This window comes from Crocodylus siamensis, chromosome 15 (assembly GCF_052110815.1).
Source record: "Crocodylus siamensis isolate JL-2025a chromosome 15, ASM5211081v1, whole genome shotgun sequence".
Taxonomy (NCBI): Eukaryota; Metazoa; Chordata; order Crocodylia; family Crocodylidae; genus Crocodylus; species Crocodylus siamensis.
The window spans coordinates 36,017,654-36,026,936 of NC_143409.1; positions in this window are offsets into that span (position 1 = coordinate 36,017,654).

A 9,283-nucleotide genomic window follows, 5' to 3' on the forward strand; every position below is an offset into this window, starting at 1 on the left:
AGCAGGATTTGCTTAGCATTATTCACAACCCGGCAATAACAAACGTAGCATGTGCATTACAGCAGAGAAGCATTTTTAGAAGAAAATAAGTTTAAGTTTCTACAACACATCTTCCCTGCACCATAATACATTGTAGAGGGGAGGAAAACAAGGGAGAGCAATATTAACTGATCCCTCCCAGATCTGAAAGGACATTGGGCAGTAGTAGTGGGATGTGGAACCAGGCTAGAAGTTCCAAGTGGCACAGTGCACTGCTGTACTTCCATTTCTGGAGGAGTGGGGAAATGAATGGTATTAAGAGACATTTAGAGGGAATTTCATGTAGAGGATCTCCAAAGCTAGTGCTTCATACTGATATCTCAGCTCTTCAGCTTTATTCCCAGCTTCCCTTTGTGTTGCATCTACAGTAGACCCTTTGCCCTTAACTGGTACAAAAGGACAAGTATGAAGTCAATGGCTGCACCTTTAGTACCAGCATTATTACTTTGCTCTCTTTTACATGTTTTTGCACTGGGGGCAACTAGTGTGTATTATTTTTTAAATGACTAAATTTGTATCTATATTTAAATGAGAAGTATTAAAAAGGAAAGTGTGCCAGCTGAAGATGAAAGAAACCTCAGTTTCCATTGTTTAATGTAAAACTAGTCTGGCCCTCTTCTTCAAAAATACCTATGTTAGAATTACATCCCTAGGTGAATGGCTGCTCTGATGAATATCCCAGGTTGCTAAAGAAAGCTGAAAACAAGATAATTGCCCTGTATTTTGGACCCCTTGACAGCTAAATTGGGTACATGTTCTAGATTTGAAAGACAAATTGCCCTGCAGTCTTATGAAAAGAGAGCTAGAACTCTGATCTTGCAAGCAATGAAGCATAACTTTCTCCCAGAAAACCAAATCCAGGCTGGGAGAAAATTTAGTCATGTGGTATTATTGCCTGTTCTGACAAATTAAGTCTGTTGCAATTACCCCTTTTGTACATACTGAATTCCAGTGTTAGCTAACAAAAGTATTCATACCTTAGAAAGGAAAAACATGGTGTGGCTCGACTGAAACACTAGTCTGAAAGTGCAGACAGAAGTACAGCTCCTCCATCTAACTCATGACATTTCACAGAAAGTGCTATGAATTAGACCCCCCCCTCCCTACCCCAACAAATGTTAGCTGTTGGGTTGGGAGGGTGGGAGAACTGAGCTCTGATTTGGAGCAGATACAGGAAGAGAGGCTGCTTGTCTGCATCCTCTTGCCCTAGCCCTGCCTCCCCTCTTCCATCCCCAGTGCTGTCTCAGGATGGAAGGGGGAGAAAACAGGGGAGAGAGGTCCATTCTGGATGGGGGGCGGGGTGGAAATTGGAGTCCTTCACCTTGAGTACTTCCAGTCCACCTGCCCTGATCCAGTGTGGCTGGGCAAACACCAGAACAGACTTCCCTCCCCTGGCTTCTCCCCCTCACACCCTGAGACAGCACCAGGGATGGGGCTGGACTGCTTCAGCCCAGCTGCCAGAGCAGACAGAAGTTAATGAAGTTGCTCTGCTTTGGAGCACCTTCATTTGAACCCTCATATAATGAGGGTTAGTTTGTTGCCTGATTGGCTTCTGTTTGGGCATGGCAGTAGAGTGCTTTCAAGGGGCCAATTGCACAAGAAATGTAATTTTTGTCTGCACCTTGAATGCATACCAGTCTTCCTTATTAACTTGTATGTAAGATCAGTTTGGCATAGTGAAAAAAAAAAAGTCTCCAAACCCCTGGCTTTCCAGCTATCTGTTTGTTAGTTCAGGACACTGCTGGCTAGAAATGCATTAACATTGGCAATATTTTCACCTGCTCTGAATAATAAATATTTAACATTAAAAGTACGATATAGCAGTCTTCTTATGCGTAGATAAAGACGTGATGAAATCTAATGCACGATCCAAACCACCACATCTCCTGCAAGCCAGATGTGCATTAGATCGCATTATACCTTATTGCCCATGAAAGAAGCAAGCTCCCATGACTGGGAGATCAGCTGAGGGATCTCCTAGACATGGGGCCACCCCACACACCAATGGGGAAAGAAGATCCCAGATGCCATGATCCCCCAGACCCAGGGGTTTTATACACCCCTGAGGCAGCCATACACCCCAACTGCTGGGAACCAGCTAGGTCCCAGCACTCAGCATCTACATCTGCAGGACTCTGGGTCCCCATGATGCTGGGACTTAGGGCCAGCAGCTCCTCTCAGTTGTGCATGAGTTACCCCAATTGGGCATGGTGTATCCCTTTGGCTGGAAACTCCATCAGCTGATGACGCCCTGCTACACTTGCAAATTAAACTTTGATAGCAACCAGCTATAAAGTTAGTACACATTTTCAAGGTCTAACTTTATAGCTGGGTGGAGCTTTTTATAGTGTGATAACTACTTTGCATGTGTACCTGGTCTTAAGGTAACTACACAATTCACCAGTTAATTGCACAATACCTGTAACGAAGAGGGGGCATAAGCTAGGGGAAGACTCAGATATAAAACCCTTCTCTGATTTGTGCATTAGACCTCACTACTTCTCCTTGGGTGCATCTACACAAGATGCTATGGTGCCATAGTGACGTGCTATGGCACCTTACTATGCATTGGCAAACACTGTGATACCACCACTATGTCACTGTAGCAACATGCTCCTTCATTATAGTGCATTGCTACAGTGACATAGCAGCCAAAAATAACCATGAGCAACCAACACAGGGCAGTACAGGCTGTTACTAAAAGACAGTGCAGTACTTCCTTTTGGAAGTACTAAATGATGGTGCTAAAAAAGGCATTGTATGGCCACATGTAGACACGCCCCCTTAGGATTTGAACAAGCTTTTACCACACCTGGTCTAGGTTTAGACATTTTACTTTTCTCCTAGTCTGGAGAAAAGGCCTTGGGGCATAGGGATTGCCAGGTAAGAGGAAGAGGGAGCCATGGGGCTAAAAATAGCCCAGTTAGGGTCAGAGTGGATAGGAATAGCACAGCCCCAGGTCTGGGGTGAGTAGCTGGGCTTTTTCAGCCCCGATGTTGTGCTGTTACAGTATGTAGGCACTTGCTAGAATGGCTTAACCCCTTCCCAAAAGAGGTTAACCCTTTCTCAATCTAAGTATACCTCCCAAGAAGTCCTAACTTAGATCAGACACATCATTTGTTTGGCCGATGTAAACCCTCTGAATGCCTGCACAAGTGGGCATTGAGATTGAACCTCACCTTGGTATTGATTGTACGTACACTTATGTACATAAGAAGTATGATAGTGCTCTGCACAGATGACCTGCAGTACAAATGGCTGCTATTCTTCTTAATCATCTCAAACTATAGCAGATGCAAAATATTCTATTAAGAATGTTTTAAACTTAACTAGTAAAATAAAATACCTAACAAGGTTTTTTACTGGTTTACCATTTAGTATGCGACTCCAGGCATTCTTTTCCTGAAGATAGCAAGTTTAATGTCCAGAAATCCAGGAAAGAAACAACATTATCACTCTTAGATGAATAATAGCACGTTATTTTCAATATTCATAAAGCAACATATCTGGATTTTACTGATTTAACTGAAGAATCTATTATAAGCATGTGCAAGTGGTTTCTATTTCCTATACTGAAGGAAAGACTCATGTTCCTTCAGTATAAACCCATGTTTCTGATTTAACAGACATGAGAAACTTATACATTTTTATTTAAGACTAATTAGGACTACCTTATCCATAAAATAAATGAGCTATTCATGATTAATCAAAGATCAGAGTTCCTGCTTTTACCTACTTATAGGCCTTGTTCTTTTCTTTCTTTCACTGATGTAAATCAGGAAAACTTTATTGCAGCCAATTAATTTGGTACCAGATCAGAACTATGTCCATAGATGACAAAAATACAGGAAGAAACTGAAGACGTCATTCTTCCAACACTTCAGGTAGCCTTTAAAGCACTATCTTTTATATAGCATTAGATTGTCCCAGTATTCTAATGGGATCTTAGAATCTGAGTAATTATGGCCACTTTAAAGGAACTTTCTCTTTTCTGGTCCGGGAAAGAATACTTCTTAGAAACCCCCATATATGATTTACTGGGGAAGAGTTGAGGTATGTGGAGGGTAAATCAACAATCTCTCTGTAAATACCCCACTCAGATCATGAGTTTTCTGATAACAGGAGAGCCAGATTGAATCTGCCAAGAGGGATGTGTCTGGTCTTCTCTGTTATACACCTGTTTCTGGAGGAAGACTAATGGGATAATCTACTGCTATCTAACAGATTTTAAGATAGTGCTTTGAAGATTACCTGAAATGTTGGGAGAATTACTTCCTCAATTTCTTTCCATACTTCTTCATAGATGGTAGGGTCAGAAGGGACCTCAACAGATAAGTCTGATCCCCTGCCTAGGCAAGAAAGAGTGCTGGGGTCAGATGACCCCAGCCATATGGCTATCCAGCCATCTATTAAAGACCCTCAAGGTCAGGGAGAGCACCACCTCCCTTGGAAACCCATTCCAAATTTTGGCCACCTTTACTGTGAAGAAGTTTTTCCTGATATCTAGTTTTTTGTCATCTATGGACATAGATCTCACACCAAGTTAATTGACTGCAATGAAATTACACCTGATTTACAGCAGTGCAAGAATGAGGAGAACCAGGTCCATAAGTAAATAAAAGCAGGAACTCTGATCCTTAATTTAATCATGAATAGCATACTTATTTTATGACACATCTCCCAGTGCTGTAATTTTATGGGGGAGATAATCTTGGAAAGTGGGAATATGGCAATAGTTTGTGCTTTATTCATCACATCAGTTTGACAAAGGCTAAATTTAAATAAGTTAACTTGTTCAGATCTCCATTCTATTAACTTGTGAAAAATGTAGAAAACGATGGGAAAAATATGCAAATGACATAGAAACTGGGAAGGGCTGCAGATACATTGGAGGATGAAGGCACAATTCAGAAGGATCTCAGCAGATTGGAAATTTGGGCTAGAGCTAACAGGATGAAATTCAATGTGGACAAATACAAGGTGCTACACCTCAGGAAGAATAATCAAAAACACTAATATAAAATGGGTGTGAGAGAGCCTGGCTCCCAGCATCCCAAAGAACACGGGATGGGGAATTACCATGGAAGCACCACAGGGCCCTGGGAGAAACGTGGACGGCCCGTGTAACAGCATGGCCTCCCCAACACGTCTTCTCCAGCCACCCTGCTCCCGGGGTAACCGCCCGCTTCACTAATCTGCCACACCTTGATGGAAAAATATGAGAGTTGTTACAAAAACAGGAAGCTACCCATTACTTGCCCTGCTGACAAGGGCCTAATACCCACTCTGAACTCCCCCCTCCATGGGTCCCATGTCTTGTAGATGTTTCTCTGACGTTATTTCTCTGGCCTATGGCTGAAGCAAACTGGGCACACAGTTGTAGCTCTTTTCTACAGCCCTGAAGGCCCACTCGCATGCTGCCCCTCTCTCACCAGGGTCCCACTCACTCCACTGGCTCTCACCCAGCCTCTTTCATACTTTCCCCTCTCAGGGGCCACACTCATGCCACCTGGCCTCATCCAGCTTCAGGCTTAGCTCTCCTCAACTTGGTCAGCCCCAGCGCAGTTTACTGGGTAACTCCTGCTACCCTGAGCAATGACTGAGCGATTGTAGAACTGTAGGCCTATTTCACTCCTAGCTCCTTGCCAGACCACTATGCCCCCACTGGGTATCCTCACTTGCCCACACTCATGGGCCACTCTGCTCATCGCCCCTCTCACACAAGGTGTCTCTACTGGTCACCCCTCTCACATAGGGTCTAACTTGTACCCCCAGGCTTTCCTCTGCTGCCTGGGTGTGGCCCCAGGTCACTCCTCCAGCCTGAGCTCTACCTCAGGGCTCCTTAACTGAGCCCTGGGCTCCCCCTGCTCACTAGAACACCACCAGGGATGTGGAGCTGGGGTTATTAACGTACCCTGACCTGCCTTTCACTGGGGAGGTAACTGGCCTGGAATTTCCTGGGGGCTCCCATGCTACTAGGAACCCCACCAGACCACCCTTCCCTGGTAGGGTACAGTTTTACATCTTGTCCAGGACAAGGGGTCACCTCCTCCCCATAACTCCTGCCCTTACCTCCTGACTCTGGCTGGAGTAGCCTCTCAGCCTGATGTTTTCTCCTTCCTCCTGCAGCAAACTTCAGCCCAGGTTATATCTCTGGGCCAGAATGGCTGCCCTCATCAGATACCTGGCTGTTGACTGTTTGCTGCTCTTAAAGTGGCAGGCACCCAAGGTGCCCTGCCACAGCCCGATAAGGGCTGATGGAGTCTCTTACCTTCCACTAGGAGCCCAAATGGCAGTGGGGGAGTGGCAAACATGCCCGATGCAGCACCAGCCAGGCTTTAGAAGCATGTGTGCTGTGCACATAGGCAGGCATGCTGTAGCTTCTGTATAACTGGAATCCATGTACTGACCAGGAGAGAGAGCCGGCAGAGTGGGGAAAGCCAGCGCCAGAGTGAGAACTGGCACTGCAGGGAGAGTTGGCATGGCAGTGAGAGCCAGCAGAGCATGGAGAGCTGGTAGAGCTGGGAGACTCAGCAGAGCAGGGAGAGCTGGATTAGAGAGGAGCAAGGCTGAGAAGAATGCACCAGTCCCGTGTCCTGATAGGATTCCCGACATCAGAGAGGGAGAACACTGGAAGCCTGGGTGGTCAGAGGAGTGCCTGGCCTCAGGTAACCAGGAGTGGAAGCCAAGGATGGAGACCCATTGTGGTAGGAGCAACAGGAAAAGAGGCAGACCTCAAGATGCAGACTGATGCTACAGTGGTTGAGGGCAACAAACCATGAATCAAGGAACACCCAGGTTCCAAGTACTTCATGTTCTTAATAATTGTTTCATTATGGAGCTTATTGGACTATTTGAAGGACAGAACTATTTTGTATAAATGCCTGCCCTGAGTCCTGTGGGTGGACCTGACTGCTTGTTAGGTAGTAGAGTTTTTATTTTGCTTTATGTTTCCATTTTTATTTATGCTCTCAGGAACATCTGGATGGCATACACATGGGGTAATGGGAGGCAAGAGCCCAGAGAAGGTGAGCTGTGGTCCTGCACATGTAGCCCAGAACCATCAGGAGCCTTCTGCTCAATTAATAATACCAAGATGTGATGGCTGAGAACAGAAGGGTGGAGAGCTCTAGCGCTCATGCCTGGAGGTACCAGATGTATTTGAGGCATTGGATACAGGGTGACACCTGGCTGGATGGGAGTTCTATAAAAGAGGTTTCAGGAGTCTTGGTAAATCACAGACACAATATGAGACTGCAGTGTGATACAGCCACACAAAAGGCAAGTGCAGCTTTGGGATGCATCAATAGAAGCATTAGGTGCAAGACACAGGAGGTGATAGTACCTCTTTACTCAGCACTGGTTAGGCCTCACCTGGAGCACTGTGTGCAGTTTTGGGCTCCACATTTTAAAATGGATGTGGAGAAGTCAAAGAGAGTCCAGAGGAAAGCAACAAAGATAAGCTCCTTGGAAGACAAGTCTTATGGGGAAAGGATGAAGGAGATAGGCATGTTCAGCTTGTAGAAAGGGTGCTTAAGAGGGGACATGATAGCAATCTTCAATTACTTGAAGGGCTGCCATAAAAAAGAAGGAAAATACCCTTTCTCTCTTGCTGCTGAGAGGGGGACATGGGTCAAAACTTGCAGCAAAGTAAGATTAGATTGGATACCCAGAAAAACATCTTCATGGTTGGAATAGCAAGGCATGGAATGGACTTTCTAGGTAAACTGTGGACTCTCCATCACTAAAAGTGTTCAAGAAGAGGTTGGACAGCCACTAGTCAGGGCTAATCCGGGGCATAGCTCTGCCCATGTTCTGTTATGGGGATTTCCCATGCTTCTAAGCTTTGCTGATTTTCCCCCTCCCCCTCCTTCTGCTACACATGTCAGGGTATTTTTAAGCCTCCCTCAAAGGCAGTGGATACTGGCCACAGCCAAGACTGGGGACTTTGACTGCTCCTGATGAGACCAAAGCTGGGGGCTCTTGGCTAGACAATCTTGCCCTTCTGCTCAGGGTCAGACCAATTGCCATATTTACGGTCAGGAAGGAATTTTACTGCCTGGTCAGACTCATATAGACGGTTGGGGTTTTTGCCTTCTATAGCGGGGTCATGACCCTCTACCTAGAATCTCTTGAGCACATACTGACAACATTTCATAGAAGCAGGACATTGGTTGCCATGGTCCCCCTACCTTACCTGTGGCAGGTTAGGGTGTTAGGTGTGTGTTGTCAGGACTGACAGTAGACTTATGTAGAGCTTAGGTTATAGATTGTACAGGATGGTTTGGATAGGGATGGTCCTGCTTAGTCAGGGGGTTGGACTAGATGATCTCTGGAGATCCTTTCTGATGGCTAGAAAATGATATTTAGAGGTTCGTTTTTAGGAACTGGCTTGTAGGTAAAGTAGATATGAATTAGAATAAATGGTCCAGGGGAATGGCAAGGCTTAACTGGTTTCTAAAAGCCTGCTTGTGACAAAAGTTTCCTTCAAGGCCTACTGTGTCTAGAACCAGCAGACAACCAGTTTGTGGAAAATTGAAGACATGTACCACAATGTTACATAACGTGAGATAAGGGACTCTACTGTATTGGCCAGGTCACAGTAACCAGCTGCAGAGCCCCTGGGATTTCCAGTTTTGGTAGACAGACCAAATTAAGACACCAGTAAATGACCAAATTAAGATGGAACAAAAGGATATACATGGACAGTATGATGACCACAGGGAAACCAATCAATGATGCCTGGAAATGAAGAATCAGAGGAGGAAAAGGATACAAAAGGAGAGCTTTCAGAGCAGCAAAGGGTCCTCAAAGGGGGATCCCAAGGCCACCATGGACAGAGGGCACAACACCAGCTCATCTTACTCACTTTATTGAGGGGGGGTGGGCCTCAGCTTTCGACCTCCAGACTACTGGCATCTGACATTCAAGAAAGAACCACAGGTTGAAGCTCGTGTACTGGCCAGATGTACCTTCCCTCTGTGACAGCCCTAGGACTTGTAGATATAGTCTTGGGGAGGTTATTTTACTTGCCTTGCCTGCATTATTCCTATCTGCTATCACTATGTATCAATAACATTGATCTATTATCAAATGGCGAAGTCATGGTCGGTCTGAGAGTTTGGGTCTGCCCAGAACAAGGTAGCTGAGTCATAAATCCAGTGCCAAAGCTTTCTAGTCCTACTTCTCCATGATTCTATGAAAAGCTGATGTATTTAAATAGTTGCTGATCATTTGCTAATAT